General features: G+C 44.0%; 1 long non-coding RNA gene across 1 annotated transcript in view; it reads right to left on the bottom strand.

Moving 5' to 3' along the window:
* Positions 1–9,607: 9,607 nt before the first annotated feature.
* LOC138915296 (uncharacterized) overlaps positions 9,608–11,823 on the bottom strand; it is a 37,227-nt gene continuing 35,011 nt past the window's right edge. The window contains exon 2 of the long non-coding RNA XR_011421044.1: positions 9,608–10,038. This is a non-coding gene — a long non-coding RNA (uncharacterized lncRNA). The remainder of the gene's footprint in view (positions 10,039–11,823) is intronic.

The following is an 11,823-nucleotide window of genomic DNA, read 5'->3' as shown; positions in this document are numbered from 1 at the left end:
CCCTAATCTCCAATGTGATGGGTTTTGGAAGTGGGGCCTTTGGGAGGTGATTATGGTCACATGAGGTCATAAGGGTGGGGCCCTCATGATGGGATTAATGCCTTTATAAAAATAGGAAGAGACGCGAGATCCCTCTCCCCACTCCCACCCCCATGAGCATGCACCCCCCAGGAAAGATTATGTGAGGACATAATGAGAAGACAAAGTCATCTTTAAAGCAGAAAGAGAGTCCTCACCAGACACTGAATCTACCAACACCTTGAGCTTGAACTTCTCAGCTTCCAGAACTATGCGAAATAAATGTTTGTTGTTGAGGTCACCACGTCTATGGTATTTTGCTATAGCAGCCGGAATTGACTAAGACATAAAGTTTTCAATGGCTAAATCAGTCCAATGAACAAAAAGGAGTTGTGACCCTACAGGAAGGCTGGGTTTGGTTCATGTGTTCTGTGGATCACAGCTGTCTGTTCCTGTAGAGATGGTTTAAGTTTGTTAATTAACAGCCGTCCTGGTTTTTCCTCCTACATACAGGGTGGCAGGTTTCTAAGAGCTTTTGAGAGATTTATTTTTATCCTTCGAGTGGATAAAAGACATTAATGAAACCATTTGAGACTTCAGGGACTGGGCTCCGCCCACAGAAGCCAAGAGGAGGCAAGCGTGAGTGACCGTTGATTATTAAATGTCCTCTTAGCAAAGGAGCATCACCAGACTGGGCTGATGGGCATTTAAGTGTGTGGAAAGTGGGGGGAGTGCCATATATGCATTATGCATAAATAGGCCCCCCAGCTTTCTTACACAAGACAATTAATGAAATCACTTTGTGAAAATGTAGACCTCGCCCTCCCCCTACTCGACTACCAGCTGGTCCAGCCCTTGAACATATAGCACGTTATGATGGCTCCAACAATTTGGGTCAGCACAATGTTTAAACTCTTAAGTGGAACCACTAATCTCCATTAATCTGACTGTAAAGATGAGACATAATGCTTAATACAAAAGCATAAGAGTTGGTAATGCATGTTCCTCTGATAGGCTGCCTTAATACACATCAACTCCTGCCCAAAGGGCAGGGTCTTTGAGATTGCATCTGACCATTCAAATTCTATTCCTGAACCCTCCTGGAAATCTCTCTTCATGCAGGAGGACAAGGACCTGAGGGCAGCGTCCACCATGATGCCCATAAAGACATTCATGCTGTGGGACTTCTGGCACCCCAGGCCTCCACCCACTACCACCCCCTCTTTCAAATGGACAGCACAACAGTGAATGGATGCTGAGTTTAGTACTTGACAGAGCTGTGACCCTATTACTGGCCCAGATGACCATAGGCTAGATGGACCAGTAGGTACAGTGGATGTTTCACACTCACCCTGGCGACACAGGAGGGAAACACAATGGAGCCCTCTTCCTGGTCCTTGGCACAGTGGGACTTTGGGAAGTCTCAACTACAGAATAACTGCTGCCCATTTTCCTCACCCCTCCCCATCCCTATCTCTCTTTCCTCTGGGTGAGTGTTTCTCAGATCACGGTCCGTGAAACCACCTGTAGGAGAATCACTGAAGATGTAGTCAAAAATTGACATTCCTGGGTCTCTCTCCCAGACCCACAAGTCAGAATTTCTCAGGAGGAGACTCGGGAAAACCACATTTTAAACAAGCTCTACCAGTGAGCTCTACCAGTTTAGCACAAAATGTTAAAACCAGTATCTAAATCTTGTAAAGCTATTGTAGGAAATCAGGTAAAAAAAAATGCCCATGCATGAGATAACCCAGCCCCAGCACAATGATTTTGGACCAAAAATTCCCATTGTATGGCCCCTAGGCAAGTTCTTAAAGCAAAAGTTACATGTGTAAAGTAGAAAAATGTATACAGACCAGGGACACAGAGACGCAGCGACATCTGTTTTTGGTAGCCACTGTGCCTATGGTCTCCCTCTTGTCCTATTGCAATAATAAAAGCTAAAACTTATTGAGCGCTTGCAATGTGGCCAGTGCCATTCTAAGTGCCTTATATGTATTAGCTCACTAAATTCTCCTAACAATTCTCCTAACAATGAGTAAAGCTTTGTTAGTCTTCATGGGGTGACAGTGAAAGGCTTCAGAGATGAGGTGACATTTAATTGGGCCATGGAGGATTGATGGGAATATATCATCTTCCGCATCTCACTCACTAATTTCAACTGCCACCAGGAAGGATCTTCATTGCCTTTTTATGCCCGAAATCTCCATCGATAACTCCCTAGAAGTAGGGAGAACAATGTTTGGGTTAGTGTTGGTGTCTATTGACACCATAAATTATAAGGTTGACTCTTATATGGGTTCCTGAATTGTAATTAGCCACTGAGGACTCTTGTCCTAACCCAAAGAATGACTCCTTTCATTGAATTTCAAGAGGCTGGCTGCCCATTCTACGCACAGGTATAGCTGCCTCTGCTCTGGATTTTCTGATGAAACTGAGCTACGCCAGGAGCCAGAAAAATCGAGGCTCAAATTATGAACATTAGAACAAGATCAACTAGTCTCCTTTCCTACAGAATTTGCACTGAATGGTGGCTATTGTCTTTAACTGCCAGGCCCAGGACCTCTCCCAAACCCCAGATGCCAGCCCCACCCTTCTATTAAACAGACCCTAACCTCGGAAGCCCTAGATGGACTAGTAATGGCTCCGCCCCCTTGCAACAAAGGGGACGGCAGCCACAGTGGTCAAAGATGAGCTTGTGACTCAGGGAAATGTCAATCAGAATCCCTCCCTGGGATTTTCCTGGCAGAAAGCACAAAAAAGTTGTGCATCTCGGGCTCCCCGTGGCCACGTTCTCTACCCCATGGAGGAATCTGTCTGCATTAAAGAGTGAAGCCAAACAGGAATGAGAGAGACAGAGACAGAGAGAAAGAGGACAGAGGTCAAGAGAGAAATTGACACCCATTGTTCAAGTACCTGAGGCCAACTCCAGCCTTGTTCTTTGTACCGTTAGGTTATAGGGGTCAATAAACTTCTTCAATATTTAAACTAGTTCAAGAGGAGTTTCTGTTAGCTTACCACCAAAAGATTTCTGACTCATGAGATGTATCTCATCTCTCCACTTAATTTGGTGTCCCACGGACACAAGAATAAAATAGTTTGGATTTGTATTGGTGTTTGGTGTTCAACCATTTATTCATGCCTGCATTTATCCCATTATCTTTCTGTGTCTACCGTGTGACAAGAACTTTGTCAAGGCACTGAGGGCACAGGGGTGAACAAAGAGGGCTTATGGAGCTTACAGCCCAAATAATCACAATTTTGTTAAGTACTACAAAAGATAATGCATTACTTCACTTGAAACAACAGATTGATATGACTTCCTGCATTTTTTTCGTACTGGTTTTGCTGCACCCATTTTTACAGGTGAGGAAAGTCAGTTTTGCCTAATATGTACAAGAATTTAGAGAGACTACTGGGAGTAGAACCTAAATTTCCTACATCCTTATCCAAGCATTTTCAGTGAACCATGCTGAATCCTTCTACATTTGACTGATTAAACAAATAAAGCAAAAATAGGAGACTTTGGTTTAAGAGGCATATTGTCGATCCAAAATCATGTTCTGTGAAATCACTGTTGTATTGTCCAACAGTTGGCATAAGTTTGATAACTGACAAAACATAGCATCCTTCCTTGTACTTGATACAGCTGACAATCTGCCTTCCACAGAGAAAACAGTGTCCAACTCAACTGGGGTTTAAAGTTTCAACTATGCTATGCATTTGTGCCAAACATTGCAACCATTATTGGTAAAAACTGTCAAAATACATTCATTCTAATTGTGAAAAGGAAACTATTTCTCAAATTGGTTGCTTTACCAACAGCAAGTACCAGCTATATATCCAGATGAAAGAGACAAGTGGAGTTTTGTTTAAAAAAAATCAATAGATTGGCTCTTATGGAAGTCATTAAGTAAACTGTTTAGCAAGAGAGGCTGATTTTTCATTCCTGGTCAGTATTCCAAAAAAAGAAAAATGCTGTACTAAGTCTCTGAATAAAACTATGATTGAGAACCATATCCATATTGCCTGTAGAATGTTCTCTGGTCCACTGACTGGAAAGGAAGAGATGTGTTTGGCTTTGAGGGGAAGCTAAAATTGGCTGTGCAGAGGAGGGCAGATCTGGGCTGGACCCAGATGTGGTGGGAGCCACCTCAGATTCTTGAGCAGGGGTATGAGATGGCGAAAGCAATATTTACAAAAAGCTCAGCCTGGTACTGTGTGCAGTCTTCTGACATGGCCCTAGAGTTAAATTTCTAATTAGACGAAGTGTGTCTACTGTGGGGACAGACACACTTTTTATCCATCTTCATGACGACCTTCCCTCCCCCCACCCCTGCCCCTAATTTGGTAGCTTGTGCACAGGAAGGGCTTGCTAGAAGCATGTGGAATGTGGGCAGCAAGGGCTGGGTGCTGCGAGGAGTTTTATGCAAGACACTGATTTTTTTTTTTTTTTTTTGCCCTGATCTACCATTATAAAGCACAGTAGAGTTTTCTCTAGCTCGTAAGAATAGATTTTCATGGATTCCTGACTTTGTGCATGGGAGGTAGCCTTCGTTTCTTTTCTAAATGTAATTTGTCAACCAAAAATCCCAACTGGCACTTACAGAGTGGAAACAGTTTAGAACTTCTGAGTTGGTCCCAGATAATGAGGCTGGGGTTTCCCACCACATAGAAACTGTGGAATGTATTCCAGAACTTTCTGTGCTTAACCTGATTTTGATTCTAGTAACACAGGTCTTGCCGTACTTGAAACTGATCTGGCATTTGAGCCTGCAGTACTTCTGAAGGGACCAGCTGGTTGTTCTCTGGCTCCCCCTGGAGAGGTTGCACCATGCTGACATGGGGGTGGACTAGGAGTCAGGGAACCTGAGGTCCAGCACTCTCTGCCACAACCTCAGTATGTGGCCTGGGACAAGTCGTTTCACCTCTCTGTGCCTCAGTTTCTTTATCTAGCAGGAGTGGGGATGAACCTGGATAGTCTCCAAGGTCCATTCCAGAAGTTAACAGTGTAGATCATTTACTAGTTAAAAAGTACACGTCCCACATATTTTCAGTGGAGATTCTATATCAATGGTACAGAGGAGTCAGAGAAAAATTCTGCTGCAGGAATTAAAACACACACATAGATAGATGGCTCCAGGCCAGGCAGGGCACCTCACAGGAGTTCCCGAGGCACAGCTGACCATCTTTGCCTGCATCTGTCTCCAGTGTGAAAGCATGTGAGCTCAGGTATGGCGAGGCAGCTGGCAACAATCCTCCAGGGAGCTCCGGCAATGAGGGCCCAGGTGCCTCCCTCATGGCCCTGCCAAAGTTGACATAAGAATTCTCCAGGTAGGGAATTTTTTGGAGATTCCCTGCTTAAGTTTTTGGAAAGTTTCCCCTGAGAAAACTGTGCTCAGGGAAATGGACAGTCAGATGTGAGGTCCAGTTAACCATTTCTGAAGGGAAAGGAGGTGTGCTGTCCATGACACCGCCCCAGCATCCATCTACCTCTGAATCCCACTCCCACCCCGCCAGGGACACCCCCCCACCAGAACAGGAGTCCCCAAAGGAAAGGGGCTCCGTTTGTTTAAAAAAAAAAAAGTCCTGTTCTCTTGGCCATTAATCATGCCTGTAAGAGCGTTTATTAATGCCCTGTCAATTGTTCAGAGTGAAGGCAGCCGTCAGCTGTCTTCCCTCCCCCTTAGCTGTGTGCAAACACTGGTGATTAAGCGCCAGATTTAACATCCTCATGAATATTTAAGAGGTTGTTTTTGAAAGTTTCCTGTCCTTTTACACTAATAGCCCCATTAAAACCTGTTTACAAGCCAGTCAAGAGAGTAACTGCGTGCACTTAAAACATGAGAGTGCTCCCCCAAGAGGGGCACGTGACCGCGTGAGGATCAATACTCCGCTTAAAGTAAGACTGTCTGCCCGCCCCCAGTGGAGCCCAGCCCCGCGAGAGCCACGTAAAGGAGCTGGAAAGGACCCAACTTGTTAATTAGGCCAGTGAGGCGGGGTGTGGAGGAGCAAGCACTCCCTGCTGGGCTCCCCGTTGCCCTATATGGGGGGTGACCCCAGCTCCGGAGACTTCCTAGAAGTTGCCCAAGTGATTTCAACAGCAGGCATATGGGGCCAGCGCAGGAAAGGAGTTGGTCTTTGGACCTGCTCACCTCCTGGACCTTGCCCTCCATGCTACCCCCAGCCCTGGACATCGCTTCTGTTCCACCGCCCATCAAATGAATCTCCTTCAAGGAGTTAATAAGGGCTTAACGAAAGGAACTATAATGAGGGAGGCACGCTAAAGAATTCCCAGAAGCTTTAAGAGAATTCCCAAAAGTTCTCATCCAAAGCAATGAGAGGCGAATTTGTGAGGAAGATATTAGGAATGAGGCCGGTGTCCCTTTTCTGCATGGAAGAGGCTGCTTCCTCCATCAGCACGTGAGGCTGCCTTTCCTGCAGTTAGGGAAGAAGACAGAAGCGTGGGAAATTGCTTCCTCTTTGAAAGCAGGGGAACAATTATCTAATGTTGTCTCCTCTCACTTAGATGCACAGGAATAGGTAGACGCGTGAAACAGGGGCAGGGAGCTTTGCTGAAGGCCAGTGCCAGGTGGCCAGGTGCATTCTACTTCCTCTCCCAGCCCCAGCAAGCAGGACTCCCAGGGATGGGCTGGTGTGTGGCAGGCCCTCCCTTCCTCCAGGCAGGGAAATTCCCAAAGGCCAGATCTGCCTCCCCATCCATTGCCTGAGTCTGTGCTGAGAGTCCAAGAATCTCCTTCAGAGCAAGGAGACATGCCCTAAACTTTACCATCTGAATCCTTACTGTTCTTTGCAAAATTTATTACCATATGGACGCTTCATGTTTCAATAGCATTGTGAGGTCCCTCAAAATACGGGCCGGGACTGGTCTGCTTTTTATCTGACATATTGACTGGTCCAGAGATGAATTTCCCTTTTTCTGTAATGGAATACACGCATGTGATACTGTATACGCTCATAGGTAATAATAATAATGTAATTGTAGCAATACTCACTGATCTGGAACATAGTAATCTGGAAATGTCTCCTCTCCAGAGATTCTACAAGGACCAAAAGTTAAGCAAAGGCTTCGGAACAGCCAAAGTAACTACTGCAAGATCCATGCACTAAAATTTAATCTTTTTCCTCATCAGGCCCATATTGCAGCAGATTAGTGACCTTTTAAGTATGATTCTAGTAATTTTTGTTCTCTGTATCTCTAGTCAGTTAGGAAGAGGAGGGAGATGCCAGAGACAAACACACTGACCGCAGGAAGAAATTATAGCTCCGAACAGTGAGAGAGAATAAAAATCCTCTAGAAAGTGAGTCAAGAGTCCCAGCAGCACAGCAGTCTGGGGTCAGTTATTCCAGGGGCAAATAGCTTTCCTCACGGCCACATCCGCTCAGTTGGCAATAAAAAGATAATAAGCAATAAAGCCTCAGGCGTAATGAAGTAGGAAAGGGTGTGCTATAATTCTTTTAAAAGTCCAACTACAAGGGTTAAAACTTCTACAGTTTGGGAGCTTAAAGAGCTAAGCCTTCAACCATCCAGAAAATTTGTCTCCAGAATAACTCGTTCCTCCTCTGCCTTTCTTTCTTTCACTATATTCATATGTCACATTTCCAACAAAGAGTATTCAAAAGAATCCAGACAAATTTGTAAGCGAGGAAGACAAGTTGCCACACGAAGAATCTGGTTTCATTACTTTACAGCCACTGGTGTGCTGCACTGGGCCACACGGGTTCAGGAGAGATGAGTGTTCAATTTTCAGGAATTTTGTGAGCTAGTGTTCAACACAGCCATTATTGGACATTAAATTACATAAACTTACAATCAAATAAATTATACTAAAAACAAAGGTAATCAATACTCAAAATTCATCACTTCTTAATCATTTTACTAGATTTTCCTATTCCCTATGCGTTTACAGCTATTTCTGTCTCTTCTATCTGTATGGTGAAAATGCCTGGTTACGGTATGATGTTGTCTGTCTCTCCCAAATCCACATTCAGTGACATCACTTTGGCAGCTTCAGCTGGCCATGGCGGGAGTATTTATACCACAGGAATTGGCAAATGCTACACGTAGTTTGTTTGTTTGATTTCTCCTAGAGAGGGGGTTGTTAAACCTGTGCCAGTGTACCACTGCTTATGGCCACATACCTCAGGTTGGTGAGACTTAAAGTGTGGGTTCCTGAGTAGGCAGGGGAAAAGGAGAAAGTTGCTGTGTGCAGGGAAGTAGAAAGGGTGATGGACTGGTTTTCAGGTGACCTACGTGCCTGTCCTGACTCTGCCTCTGGCTTTGTGACCTCAGGCAAGTGGCTTCCTCTCTCTGGGCCTCCCTTTCCCTACCTATAATATGGGAGGCTTGAGCTAGACAATCTCTAAGTCCCCTTCTGGTTATCACACTATCTGATTCTATGATTCTTCATTTACTTTTAAGTCAAACAAGCTTGGAATTACTGGCCTTTGGCAGGCGGGAAGAAAAGAGTTTAGCAAAATACCACTTCCTCTTCTTTTTCAAATACTGTCCAAAAGAATATAACAGCAACTGTGGTAAAGCAACCAAAAGGACCCAGAATAGGTTGAATCAGATAATAGAACATGAAGTACCCATTTACTTTCACTCTTTCTTCTGCGTGCAACTTGCCATTAACACCAGCAAAGCCATTTCTGAAATTCAAGGCGTTCTCTAAATAATGAAAGCCTCAAAAGGTCTTCTAAGTGTTCAATATTATGATCCAGAGACTCAAGAGTGGTGGCCTGGAAGATGAAGAGGCTCTGGGGTCAGAAGAACTGAATTTGGGTTCTTGTTATCCCAGTTCACTTTTACTGCTTGTGTAAGCTCGAACAAGTTCAACACCCTCCAGACCCTATTTCCAGTTTAATGTGAACAATTCCTGGTAGTATAGATCAGTGCAGACTTTCCGGAGAGACGTTTTGGTGGTACTTATTCAGATTAAGTGTCTATCGTATGACTCAGCAACCATTCTCTTGAGTGTGTATCCCAGAGGAATTCCCACCCAGGCGCGACAGCAGGGGTGAAGATGCTTGTATGTGCAGATTTGGAGGCCATCAAGGTTTCCACTAAGGGGCGTAGATGAGTAAACCCTGATGGACCCTCACGGGGGGAATGTTATGCAGCATTTAGAGGCAAGGGAGTAGGTCTATGCGGGAACATGGATCACTCTTGAAAACATAGTAGAGTGAAAAATGTACAAACCAGAATGAGAGCTACAGAATATTACCACTTATGGAAATGAAAATTGCATGCACACTACACAAATATACATTTTACATATCCACGTATAAATAACAGGTAAACATCAGATTCCTTTAGAATTATTGCCTGTGTGGAAGAAGAGAAGCGGGAGTGGGAGTGAGTAATAAAAGGGAAAGGATTGATTGATTAATTATTCAAACAAGAGAGGGGCAGGGTACAAACAATGGATGATAGTGTGCCGTGTGCTAAGAAGTATGATTAAACCTAACCTCAATAAGAAATAATGAAAATTATAATATTTACGTACCCCACACAGTTTTTGTACAGGTCAAATGGATAACGTATATAGAAATTATTAATAAATGATGAAATATTACACAGATATGTAATTATTATCATTATCGTTACAGTGTAGCTGAGAAATAGTCAAGGGGGACAAAACGAAAATCCTTAAGATATATGGCAAAGCATCTGATCTTTCTGTCTTGATAAGTTGAACTGATAAGGTCAAAAGTTCCTTAATTAAATATGCCTCTGTAAATTGCAAGTTTTTGGATAAAAATTTTGATCACTCTCAATTCTTCTTCTGAGTAATGGATTTGTGGTAGACGGCCTACCCACAGCAGGACTCCGCTGTTACTCACACAGCAGCTTGCCTTTTTGTTCCCAAAGGATCAGCTGTGACTGGTCGAAGACAAGCAAGTGAGTGCTTGGGGCGGGAGCACGGGATCCAGTTCTGGTAAAAGATATGTAAGGGGAAGTTCACTTAGAGGGGGCTCCCTGATGAGTTTTTTTCCCTGTTAAAAAAAGAGAGAAAGAGATAAGGTTGAGGGCTTCCGTTTCCTCTTACCTGAAACATGAGTACCTGAGAATTTGCTGTTTGTAGCTGAGGCAGTCACCTGTGGCAATTAGGCCAGAAGCCAGGAACCAAAAGCTAACAAGGGCTGAATTGAGTGTTATACAGAAAGAGGCCCGTTCCCAGAGGGCGCCAGGTGACTAAGCCACCACACCAAATCTAAAACTGCCCAGACTTCTGGCTATTTGCCTTCATTTGTTTTTCTTAGTGCCATCCAGTCGATTCTGACTACTAGTGACCCTGAGTATAGCAGAGTGGAACCATTCCCGGTCTTTCTGCTCCATCTTCCCACCTTCCACTGCTGCATCAGACAATGCTCTGCTGCTGTCCGTAGGGTTTTTGTAGCAGGTTTTTTTGGAAGTGGGTGGCCAGGTCCTTTTTCCTAGTCTGTTTTAGTCTGGAAGCTCTGCTGAGACCTGTCCACTGTGGGTGACCCTGCTGGTATTTGAAAAACTAGTGGCATAGCTTTCAGCATCACAGCAACACACAGCCACCACAGTATGACAACCAAGAGACGGGTGGTGTGGTTCCCTGAATGGGAAATGAACCCGGGCCGCAGCAGTGAGAGCTGAGAGCGCCAAATCTTAACCACTAGACCACCATTTGAGATCACTGAATGTCTTTATTGCTTTAACCACTGTTAGCCAGATGTTACTTGCACCCAAACACTTCCTGATATATTTAACCTGGCCCGTCCTTGAAAGGAGATCTCCATTTCCTATGCTTGTTCTGTAGGAAACATCTTCCTCTTCCTAGCTTCTCAACATTTTCCCAAATGTTGTGTATGGCAAACAATGGGAGCAGAAAGCTGTGGTTTAAAGCAGGTGCAGCCTGACTGTGTTTTGTGTCATCCAAGGAGAGCTGGCATACGTGAAATAATACAGACCTCTGCTTGGAATGTCAGGAATTCTGAAAAGGTGTCACGTATCTAATTTTACCTCTGAAGCCAAAGATGGTGAGTCATGCCTGGTAAGGAACGGTCGAGGACAAATGCATAGACTGGAGAGGAGACAACTTGAAGCCACATGAGAATTGCCTTAAAATGCCATAAGGTCTGCGAGTGGAAGAGACTTAGACTTGTTCTGTGTGGTCCCACTGGACCAGTGGGGGAACGTTAAGGGAGATAAGTTTTAGCTTGATACCTCCAATCAGAGTTGCCCGATCCCAGAATAGCTTACACTGTAAGGCTATGAGCTTCTGGGGCCTGGGTGTGTCCAAATCAAAGCATTCTTCATTGAACAGCAACTCTTTAAGGTTCCATTCAAGCCCAAGATCCTAAAATTATATAATCCTCTTGATAAAATGCAAATTATCTTCAAGGTCATAATTTAGTGAATACAGGTGAGGGCAGAGAACTTTGATGGAGATAACTATGCAGAGTGGAGAATCTGAAGTCATCAAAGATCCTTTTGCAACTCCACATTTTTAGAGAACATAAAGGATATGGTCATTTCATTTAAAAGTTGAAAATAGAATTACTGTATAATCCAGTAATTCCAGTTCTGGGTATATACCCAGAAGAATTGAAAGCAGGGTCTCAAAGAGATATTTGTATACCAGTGTTCATAACAGCACTATTTATATTAACCAAAAGGTGGAAGCAGCACAAGTGTCCATCGATGGATGAATAGGTAAACAAAATGTGTTATATACATACAATGGAATATTATTCAGCCTTAAAAAGGAAGGAAATTCTGACACATCGTGTGGGTGAACCGTGAGGATG

This window comes from Equus caballus, chromosome 8 (assembly GCF_041296265.1).
Source record: "Equus caballus isolate H_3958 breed thoroughbred chromosome 8, TB-T2T, whole genome shotgun sequence".
NCBI classification, from domain to species: Eukaryota; Metazoa; Chordata; class Mammalia; order Perissodactyla; family Equidae; genus Equus; species Equus caballus.
The sequence above is the reverse complement of the archived record's forward strand: the minus strand, read 5'-3'. Positions and strand labels throughout refer to the sequence as shown.